The 11530-nt window shown below is 39.9% G+C and overlaps 1 protein-coding gene across 1 annotated transcript in view; it reads right to left on the minus strand.

Moving 5' to 3' along the window:
* Nucleotides 1-910, minus strand: part of LOC106020157 (protein FAM135B) — a 270121-nt gene extending 269211 nt beyond the window's left edge. The window contains exon 1 of the mRNA XM_072030578.1: nt 865-910. The gene's annotated coding sequence lies outside the window, so the exon portion shown is untranslated. The remainder of the gene's footprint in view (nt 1-864) is intronic.
* Nucleotides 911-11530: the final 10620 nt, after the last annotated feature.

Here is an 11530-nt window from a genome sequence, read left to right on the forward strand (position 1 = left end):
CCCCTACTATGTGGAATAGCTTCTGCTGCTTTAGAAGGAGCAGATAGGTAGTTTTGTGTGTTTGTTTGTTTGTTGTTGTTGTTTGTTTTTAACCCGGGGAAGGGGAAAAATAGAAAAAGAAATAGAAGTCTCCTATTAGAAATTTAATTTAATTTCTACAATAAGCATAATACATCTGTGTACAAGTCCGTAACTTACAGGAGAACTTTGCACAAGCCACTGAGCTGGAAAGCCAAGCTGGGGATCAGCAAGTAAACAAACAGATTACTCTTTTCATTTTCCCTGAATAATTTGTTTCAACATGGCTTTTACTACATCACGCATCATTATGGGTACTAATATATCAAGATCCTCAAGGAAACCTCAGAGGCTATCATACCAATTTCCACATCCATCACAGCAGAAATAATTTTTGGAAACTCCATACAACTTAGATTTCCCTTATTTGATTAGTAAATACCTTAAACTATCACCTTTACCTCAGATAACTGAAAAAAATATGATGGTGAGAACAGAATATAATCACCACAGGGAAGACGACACCGCTAATGAAGTTACAGTCTATATGGTATTTCACTTTCTTTGCAGTTGCTTTTTACCAGCTGATCTTGACACCTCTTTCAAACAGGAGTATTCAAAGCATTTCAATTATGTGCAGAAAATAACCAAAGCCTTGCACAATAATGAACTAACGTCAAGACTGACAGACAGCTAGGAGATTTCTAGTCTCTCCTTGCAAAGACAACAATATTGACCTGTAACATCCATTTCCAACCCTAACCTATTCCAATGCAGAATACCTTTTTCTTTCTTTCTAAATCTGCTTTACTCCATCTCCATTATTTCTTAGTACAAGTAACTTACCTGTTTAAGCTAGCTCTCCCTTCTGTGTGGTAGCTTTTTAAAACAAAGATATATGCCTTAAAAAGCAGAGTATTTATAGGAGAGGCTCTGCCACAGTGAAGATTATGTTAAGTGGTGGGAAGGACTAAGATCCCAAACGTGCATACGTATTCATCTACACCCACAACATCATTGACAGCATTAGGTGAGCTTGTCTTGCTGTAAGCAGTAGCTGATGCCAAAGCACATAGTTTGTGTGTATAGTATTGAAGATTTGTTTGGTTTTGTTTCTTCTCCTGAAAGCAAGTGTGTTGTCATAAGGAGCAGAAATCCCTTTAGAGACACAGACATTTAATGCAATGATGTTTACAACAGCAGAGTGGTGGAGATAATAGCTGAATAAAATTTTACTTGAGTACTGCAGAAAACTACATTTTGCAGTAATGAGGTTTTGCTATAGTATATATCTGACCATAGTGGCTGTCAGTTTGAGTTAAAGCTGAAAAAATAATGTTCAAGTACTTTTTTCATTTCACCTTTCTTGTCTGGAACAGAGCTGTTTTGTTTTCTGTTTGCATTTCAGGCCTGATGTCTGCAAAACTGAGTCCAAAAACTGAAGGCAGTTGGAGTTATAAGTAATTAAGCCCTCTAGGAAAAAAAAAAAAAAAAGGCTTTTTGCGTCCCTTATGATCATGTTTCATGCATTTTCATTTGCACCATGCAGCTATACCAGGGAATAAAATAAGTATTAGGCTTTCTCATTGCACCTGAATACAGAGTAGAGAGCAAGCTGCTGTGACTCTTTCCTAAAAGCACTGGAATATGCTACTATTCACCAGCTCAAGTCCTTTCTAAATCAGAAATCTTCTATATACAGACAACAATAGCAAGCACTGTGGTGTGAGGGCTGCATCCAGCCCTGAAACAAGACAACACCTGGCACAGACCCACTGGCATTAATGAGGTGATGTGCAAACATTGATGGTATCTGCTGCTTGGTTCCTGTGCAATGTGACTTTTCCTGATGCACCCTCTTTCCCTCTATGCATGCAACTGCAGCAGCCACATGTAAGGACTTGCTATTTGTTGTGTGCCTGTTTGATCTCGGGAGCAGAGCTTTTCCTTTCAGCTCCTGACTGTGAGGGCAGGTCATACTTCTAAAGGATTAAATTTCAAACTTTTTTTGGGGAACAATTTCTCCTACCCTCTCCCTGTTATTTCTGTCCTAGCTTTTCAGGTTTAATCACATAGAAGCAGATTAGGTTTGTTTGTTTGTTTTCTTCATGCTTCTTAGAAGCACAAGGACAGACTTCCAAGATGAACTAACCTTTTTAATATCTCCCTTCAGGGTTTCTTTTTTTTCCTTGTTATATTCTACTGGCTCATATTAGAGGGGTTTACCAGTGTGCATTTACACAGGTTAAATCAGTCTCACTTCAGTGTCTGGTAAAATTATGGAGATTATTCTGGGATTTACTGGAAAACACTTAAAGGCCAATGCTGTCATCGGTCAGGGCCAATACGGATTCACGAGGGGAGGGTCATGTCTAACAAATATTATTTCCTTCCATGATGAGATCACCCAGCCAGTTGATCAAAGGAAGCCAGTCAATGTAATCTTTCTGGATTTCAGTAAAGCCTTTGATACTGTCTCCCACAGTATCCTGCTGGACATAATGACCAGAAAACAGTCAGATAAAAGCATAATAAGATGGGTGAGCAACTGGCTGATGGGTCAGGCCCATAGAGTTTTTGTAAATGGGGTTACATCAGGCTGGTGACCTGTCACTAGTAGGATTCCTCACAGCTCCATTTCAGGACCAGTCCTCTTCAGTGTTTTTATAAATGATTTGGATGAAGGACTTTTTGAGTTTTTTGAGAAAGTTCACAGATGATACCAAATTGGGTGGAGCTATTGACACCATCGAGGATAGTGAAGTCTTTCAGAGAGATTTAGACAGGTTGGAGAGCTGAGCAATTACCAACAGTATTAAGTTTAACAAGAGCAAGTGTTGGATTCTGCACCTGCGAAGGGGCAACCCTTGCTGTACATACAGAATGGGGGATGAGATGTTGGAGAGCAGCCCTGCAGAGAGGAATCTGGGGGTTTTGGTTGACAGCAAGCTGAACACGAACCAGCAGCATGCCCTGGTAGCCAGGAGGGCCAACCATATCCTGGAGTGCATCAAGCATAACATTGCTAGTCAGTCAAGGGAAGTGACTGTCCCACTCTGCTCTGCGCTGGTGCAGCCTCACCTCGAATACTGTGTGCAGTTTGGGGCAACACAATAAGAAAGATATAAAACCATTAGAGAGTGTCCACAGGAGGGCAACAAAGATGGTGAAGGGTGTGGAGGGGAAGATGTTTGAGGAGCAACTGAGGTGCCTTGGTTTATTCAGCCCAGAGCAGAGTAGGCTGAGGGGAGGCCTCATGGCGGCCTGCAGCTCCCTCACGAGGGGAGCGGAGGGGCAGGCGCTGAGCTCTGCTCTCTGGGGACAGTGACAGGACCCAAGGGAATGGCATGGAGCTGGGACAGGGGAGGGTCAGGCTGGGGGTTAGGGAAAGGTTCTGCACCCAGAGGTGGTTGGGCACTGGGACAGGCTCTCCAAGGCACTGGTCACAGCACCGAGCCTACTGGAGTTCAAGAATTGTTTGGACAGTGCTCCCAGATATATGGTCTGATTTTTTGTGTGGTCCTTTAGGGACCCAGGAGTTGGACTCAACAAACCTTGTGGGTCTTTTCCAACTCAGTTATTCTATTATTCTATGATATCTAAACTTCATATCTACATAACTGAAGCATGGCACTTTACCTTAGATGAGATCCAGAAAAGAGCATGGAAGTGAAAGTCCCTGTTTTAGGGGGAACAACCATGCATACTTCCATCATGGGAATTTTCATGCCTATCTCAGGGGATTTTTGCTACCTCAGCAGGCCCACAGACCCACAACCTCTACTTTTGGATGAAAAAGTGTCACAAATTCTCTATATCCCATAGCTGCAGAACTGCAGTAATCTTCACCAACATAATACAAGAGCTCAAAGGAGCTGAGGGATGGGCTTTAGTTAAGGATTTCCCAGTCACACAGGAGTAGAGGCAGGAAGGAGAGAAACAGCTAAAGCATTTAGAATCATTTAGGTTGGAAAAGACCGTTAATCATCAAGTCCATCCATCAACCACACACTAACAAATCTGACACTAAACCACATCCTGAAGTGCCACATCCACATCTTTTAAATACCTCCAGGGATGGGGACTCCACCACCTCCCTGGACATCCTGTCCCAATGCTTGACAACTCTTTTTGTGAAAATAATGTTCATAATGTTCAGTCTAAACCTGTCAAAGCCTGTTGTGATGCATATTGAGGCCATTTCCTCACAACCTGCCTGCTACCTATTCATGGCTTTGGTCTGGTTAAGAGTTTTTTATTTGCTTTCTGGGGGCTGAGGACAGTGGTATGAAATGGAGGTTTGTGTCAGAGATCACCACACACACAGCCAGCCAGGACACTCGTATTTCTGCACTTGAGAAGTTTGGGGTATAATAAATCATAGTGAGCAGATTAGGCAAGATGAATGGGGCATCAAGAGCTGACATCTAAACTGGGGGGGAATTTCAGCCTTGATCTTACTCTGTCAGCAATGACACATTAGATGACCCAGAGGAGTTGGAAATATGAAGGTAATAAAGTAGCATTCAAATATCAGTAGTAGCTCACAGTTGAATGCAGCATATTTACAGTTTTTGTTCATAAGGAAAAAAAAAAATCTAAGAATGATCCATATTTTTTTTCAAAGCACTTTGTAGACTATTCAAAATTCTAACCTCAGGAAGGCTGCAATTATGTATTTTAGAAAGCAGATGGCTAGGAGGGGATGTGGTAAAAGAATATAAGATAATGAATGCTCTGGAGAAGATTCTGTCTCATGAGTCCAAATAGATGTTCAAGGAAATTAAGAGGTGAGGAATGAAAGGGAGATCAAAGGAATGTCATTTCTAACTCACCATGTGATTAAACTGTAATTAATTGCTACAGGATGGGGCTGAGGCCAAAAATAAAATAAAATAATAATAATAATAAAATAGTAGGATTCTAAATGTGATAAAACATCTACATAAGATACCAGGAAGTCTCACAGTTATTTTTATAGATGATTAAAATTTTTAATTAAAATAATTCACCCTCAGACAACATTGAGAAAGGACATTAAATCTCATGCTGTAGGGCTTAAAACAATCTCCAAATATTAATGGCTCTGGATGAGTCCCAGCTTGCAGAGCCGATTATTCACATCTTCCAATTGTTAATTCTGACATTTCAGTCCTGTCCCATGGTTTCAAATGAGTGGGGTTGGGCCTCTGCTGTTCTTGGGCAAATTGCAGTGTCTCAGTCCAGAACCATAGTGACCTTCTGCCCAGAGACAGTCTTCTCCACCACAGTAGGTGAGAACTATGGATGCTGAAGGACACGTTGATACTCAGTACTCAAAAACATCTACATGAGCAACTCTATATGACTGTTTTTTAGTCCAAGGTACAGAGTAGAAGATAAATTGTATCCAGTTATCTCACGTTGCCCTCTTTGATACACTAATTTCCTGTTTCTCTTTAAAATTTACCACCTTCCCGCTCTTCTATTAGCTTGCTACTGACTTTGTAAAAAATAAATAAATAAATAGATCAGAATGGCTTACCATGGGGGCATAAATGTTTATGGAAATAAGATGTGACATATGGGAACCAGGGAATTCAGGCAAATATATGATCTTTTATTGGATCAATTCACAGGAACTCCAGAAATGATTTTCATCTCACATGTGTCTTTGACCTGGTGATGCTAACCTAAATGTACTTCTTCACATCCTCAGTTAAGTGCTGAGGCTAATGACTTTAGCATTCAGATCAATAATCCTTTGAAACAAATTGGAGGGAATTTAGGGCAGGGGAAAAGGTAATATACTGAGTCCCTGAGGACTCACCTTGTATCTCTTCAAAATAGTTACAAGGTAGGCATTGCAAAGTCTACCTTGATCATGGAGAAAATGCTTTTAGGGATGACAAACTAAGCCTCCTCCCTTTTTAATTTGGCTGCTTAGGATAACAATTAGCACAGGCTGATGAGAACTCCAGTATGATGAGAAATCAATTGTATGCCCAAAGGTAGAGCAAAAGGATTAATTTCCTTTTAGGAGGAAAAATCCATGCAGTTAGGTTATTGCAACAATTAGAAACTCATATGAAACACACAAATTTAAATATAGATAATTTTAGTTCTTACATTTGAAATGGATTGCTCTTCTAGTTGCTATTAAAGACTAAGTTATTTTTAAATTGCATATTTTGTTGGTAGATCTGGTTGGTTACTTTTGTCAGATCTAGTCAAACCTCCTGCATGTCCAGTGGGTTTGCATTGACATCAAAAGCAAGCAATAGAGAGACCAAAGCATATATTACTGCCATTGCACACATTGGAGTGTGCAGCAAGTTGCACTGCAGCAGTGGAAATGGAAGGCTTTCCCCTCACATACACACCTTAGAAAAGCTTTCAGACCAAATGTGGCTTCTTTTTGTTCATGTATTTATTTATTTTAAAATGCCCCCTGGAGTTGATTGACCCACTTTAAGTCAGACAGTATCCATCTTTGCATATGTTTTTCAGGGATGGGTCAACTGTTTTTGACACTTCCTTTTCAGAAGAAAGAAATGTTTCAAATCTAAAGTATGTCATCATGCCTCCATGCATTGCTCATTTGTGCTCTCTGACCCCCAGAGACAAGTAGACCCTTCACACCCATTGTCTGCTTTGTAGATCTGGTGGTAGGGACCTCAGTGACTGTAGATCAGAGGTGCTGGTTTACGATCACTTTTCTGATGGCTAAGGAATACCATCAGACCTATAGTTACTTAGAATCTGTTTTTAGTCTTATTCACTTGTATTTGCCATAACTAACTCCTTCCTACTGCAGGAGTTCATCCTTGATCACTTGCTTTCATTGTTATACAGTCTTCAGGAACTGGTACCAGCTTTATGCAGGTGAATCCATACATGCATATACATGCACACATATCAGAGCATTTACAGATATGCAACAAACCTTCTCTAGACTCATCCAGATGTAACGTTGACTTGACTCTTCCTGGTGCTTGCAAAGGGCTGGATTGAACTAAAGGACCCAGGCATTCCCTTCCAGTTACATATTCCCATATTTTGTTGCATGTAATACATTTGATTTCCATTGGTATATACACTGTTTACACATATTCTACTGTGAGTCAATAGAATGCCAGTATGAGGGTCCTCAAAATCATAAGCTTCAAAATCCTTCTTTAGCTCCTGCTTCATCTATGATGCACCAGAAACAGCAATAGTAACTCCAGGCACTTAATTTGCTGCTTTACAGTATATCAAGACATATTTTTTCCTTAGGGAGGTCAGAATATCTGAGGGTCTGGATCATATCAGGGAGGACCCCTAAGGTAACAATTCTTCTTCCAGTACTACCAAAGAGTACTACTTGGGGGAAGGAAAAGGGAAGCATAGGGACCCTATAACTGTACTTTCTATATTCAGGATCCTCATAAAACAAAGCCAGAATAGACACAGTTAGGCCTTTCATCCAGAAATTCTATTAAGAGACTATTAACAACCACATGATAGACTCCCAAGACCAGTTCCCTTGCCCTGCCTGTGTTGATCTTAATCCATATCTCCTCCCCTCAGTCTACTTAAAGGGATTTGTTCCTTGAAATACTATTCTCATTATTTTATACTATTCATTATTTTTTCTTTCCTCTTTCAGGTTTCAGTGAACCAATGACTAAACAAAGTCTTCCATTTCTTCATGACAAGGGGAGAGCTACCATTAAGACAAACACACTCTCACTGCTGGCCTTAAGGGTATTTCACTATTTTAAGCAAAGTGAAACCACTTCATTAAACTAGCTGAAGGGAACTTTTGTGAACATCCTCAAACCCAGTGTTTGAGGTCTTTGCCTTGAATTTGGAGCATAGTTCTATATTATTTCCTTAGGCAAAGGAAGTGTTTAAGTCTCCCAAACCTCCATAACCACTGATCCATTGGATGAAAGGTGCCATAGTACCTCCTTCTATATCTTGCTGAAGGACAGATTTTGTAAGGGATACTTCAAGCCTTTTTATCACAAAAAGTGAAAGAAGTAGATGATCACCACTACAGACTTTTGATCTGGATAAAGATATGAGCTAATTGGTACTTTCAAGACTTAAGTACTTGTAAACCTATTCAAGAACAGAGAGATGAGGGTCTGAAAAATTTGCTACTGGAAATTCAGTGCCTGAAGAGTTTGGTATCTCCTGAGTGATGCAGTCAAGTAGAGATTTACTAAGCACCCACACAAAAGCAAGCACTTGACAATGCTTGCTTGCCAAAGTCCTTGTGTCCCCTTGTCCCTGCTCATCACCGGGGATAGTTTCTGTGACTATATGATTTATTTCAAGCCATGTGGTGTTAACAAAAATAGGCCTCTCTACTAGTTGACTTACATCTGAGGAGGGTGAGGTCATTCTATCATTTCTAGTCACTCTAATTTGGAGCAGCTTGTGCTGATGATGTGTTTACTGGCTAGTTAATTATTTCATGTGGCTGTCCTGTGAAAGTGGAACTGAAGGCAACCTCTCAGCTGTGCACCAGGAAAACTGGAGGTGGTGTTAGGAACTATGATTTGTAGAGGTTTTTCTTGCAAAGGTGATTAACATACATTTTTCAAAGTTATCCCAGCTGGACTCATGGTCTTATGTTTCTCATTTGATTCTTTCCTTTCTACCTCTGTCCCAGAACTACACTGATTTATCAACCAGTCGATTACTTAGGTTATTGCTTTTTAATTTTAACCAAGTTAGAAATTTATTCCTTCTATATAAATGTCTATATAAGATAATTTGTGGTTACTACTGGATCATAGCCAAAATTTGCCCTGCCACTTCCTATACTTTATGGTTCAAAAATAGTCACGTCTCAGTCTGCCTCATCCCTCTCTGTGCACAATGAAAACGCTCTCATCAGTTCATCTCCTTTCCTGCTCACCAGCTAACTGGGCATATCACTGTCCATGAACTTCCCTTGATCGTTTCATCTTCCTTTACACATCAGAAACAAGATCTAAGCCTTTATAAGCTATCCTCATTCCATTCAGTTGACTCATTACTACCTCAAAACAGTACTAATTTCTGCTGTCCTTCCACCAGCCTTACCATTGAGGAATTAAGTTCCTTCCAGTGGTGACACCCATCTCTTGCTCTGACATGAAGTCTGATGCTGCCAGACTAGGGACCCAACCCTACAATGCGCCCACTGGGAGCACACTAGGACCCTTCGTCTCCTCACTGGTGCTGTGCCCAGTTGCTCTCATTCTAAGTCAGGCACAGCTCTGCGACATCCCATTCAAAAACTCCCCACATACTGCTGGTTCCTGACCCCTGAAGTACTCTTCAGAGTTGTAATAACACAGATGTTCATAATCATTACTTATCTAGCTCACCTTTTATTAATATGCATATATGCATCAAGCCAGATAGATAACTAAAATGTTTTATTTGAAAGATAGCCAATCTCATTACCAAAACACATTTTTTCTCCTTTACAATTTGTCCCGGTGGCTTTATTTGCACTAGGAAATATGTTTTCCGGTTGGTTGGTTGGTTGTTTTTTTTGTTTGTTTGTTTTGGGACCTGATTGTATGTATGTACCTTATTTGGGCTGCCTGTATATCAAGGCTTAAAATGAAGAAACTTTGCCTTCTTTATCACATGCGTATTTTCTGTTCACAGCAGATATCCTTATATCTGGGATCACTTTGTGACTGAAAAGCCAATATCCAGATGAACACTGAGGTCCAGACTCAATCCACCAGTACAAAAAGTTCATCCATCTTTCCTCTAAGGAGCCGGTGTGCCAGTGGAGAGACAGAGTCCTCCAGACTGGCACTCAGACCTCAGGAACGGACACAATACCCTGAATAATCCTTTCTTTTTCTGTAGAAAAAAAACCTTTATTAAACAGACATTGGCAGTGGTTTCAGTAAAGTATCCACAGTCTAGACGTAGGAATCTAGACTTTTCGAAAAACATTAATATTTATAGATGGCAATGAGATTTAGGCATATAATTCTGTAAACTAATGAAACCAGGACAAAAGTGTAGTTTTGTGGCAATAACCTCTGATTTTTTTCCCCAGTAGCAGTAAGCTCTTCCACTGTAATGCCTGCATAACAATTTTCTTTCCTTTTATTTTTTTTTCCATTTATGTATTTCTGTTTCAGGTTTCATAAGCAAACTTTAAATTAATCCACTTTTCCATACTTTTACTGTAAAATTAATTTACTATGCAGTGTACATCCCTTAAAATGTACTTCAGAGGTAAGTTCTTTGGGTTTTGATATGCCTTTATGATGTTACATAAATCAATAATCTTCTTTTGTTGCTGCTTTTAATGTTTAACTTTTTGCATGATTACACTTAAAAGAGAAATAAATGCTTCCAAAGGAAAATGTGTCCTGGCCCACAAGACTCAGATTCACAAGTTGGGGTTTCTTCCTTGGTCTAGTGATTTTTGTCTGGTTTAAATAAGGTTTGGATTAATCATAAACTAAATCTCTTTCTTATAAAACCTTCCCAGTAGCCTGTGTGAAAGACACATGATGCTAAACCAGACCTCTTAAATAGGCCTAATTATCACTTTTCTTATTTTCTCGGAAATGACAGATAGAGAGAAGGACTCTTTCTTGCACAAAGTCCTGTAAAATCTTTGTATGTGTTTCATGATGTGTCGTGACAGCTGATGTGCTGTAACTGCCCTATAGCAGACAGGAGTTGCATCTAGGTTTGTCATCTCTTCTCAGGAACACAAGCTCATTAAAGAAATTAATGCAATAGACCACAAAATGTAGTCATTATCTTTGGCTGAAACAGAAATAACACTGCCTTTTTCATCATAGACACTGTTAAAAGATTTCTGTCAGAGTTGTTTCCCTGGCCAAAACAAACAAACAAACAAAACATTACTTCCTTGGAGCATTATCTTATTTTTCTGCTTTTTCTTCCTTCTTAATTGACTTATTAATTAATGGCTTCCTTACTAATTTGGCTTTAAAAAGACAAAACAGAAAGTTGGCTCCAACATCCAAGTTCATGGTGGGTAGGGTAAAGCTGCCAGAAGAAATAGGCGCCCCAGAGAATCCTTCTTCCAGCTTAATTTAGACCCCTATATTACCACAGGATGTGTTGTCCCCTGGAGCTACCTCTCTCTCCATGAACTACTAGATGACTTACTCAGGCTAGATTCCTAAATTTTAGACATCCACAGATGAAGGAGCTGAATTTGAACGTAATATACATGCCTGCTCTGAATACCTGCTGCATCAGCTAGATCTTCCTCCCATGGAAAGCTAAAGTGATCTCATCCGTGATACTGCTTCACAAGAGCAGCAAATGCTATAGGAACAAAAAGACCATAAACAGAAACATGTGACACTGCACAGGCTGTCATCTCATCCGATCTCATCTCCTAATGGCTAAGCATGGTCAGCCCTGGAGTAAATGGCCTCCATGCACAAGGGAGCACCACAACCGACTGCTAGAACAGTGTTTCCTGGGGACACTGGCACATGAGAGGCATGTGGAGTGTGCATTTTAATTCATTACTTTA

Source organism: Anas platyrhynchos, chromosome W (genome assembly GCF_047663525.1).
Source record: "Anas platyrhynchos isolate ZD024472 breed Pekin duck chromosome W, IASCAAS_PekinDuck_T2T, whole genome shotgun sequence".
Taxonomy (NCBI): Eukaryota; Metazoa; Chordata; class Aves; order Anseriformes; family Anatidae; genus Anas; species Anas platyrhynchos.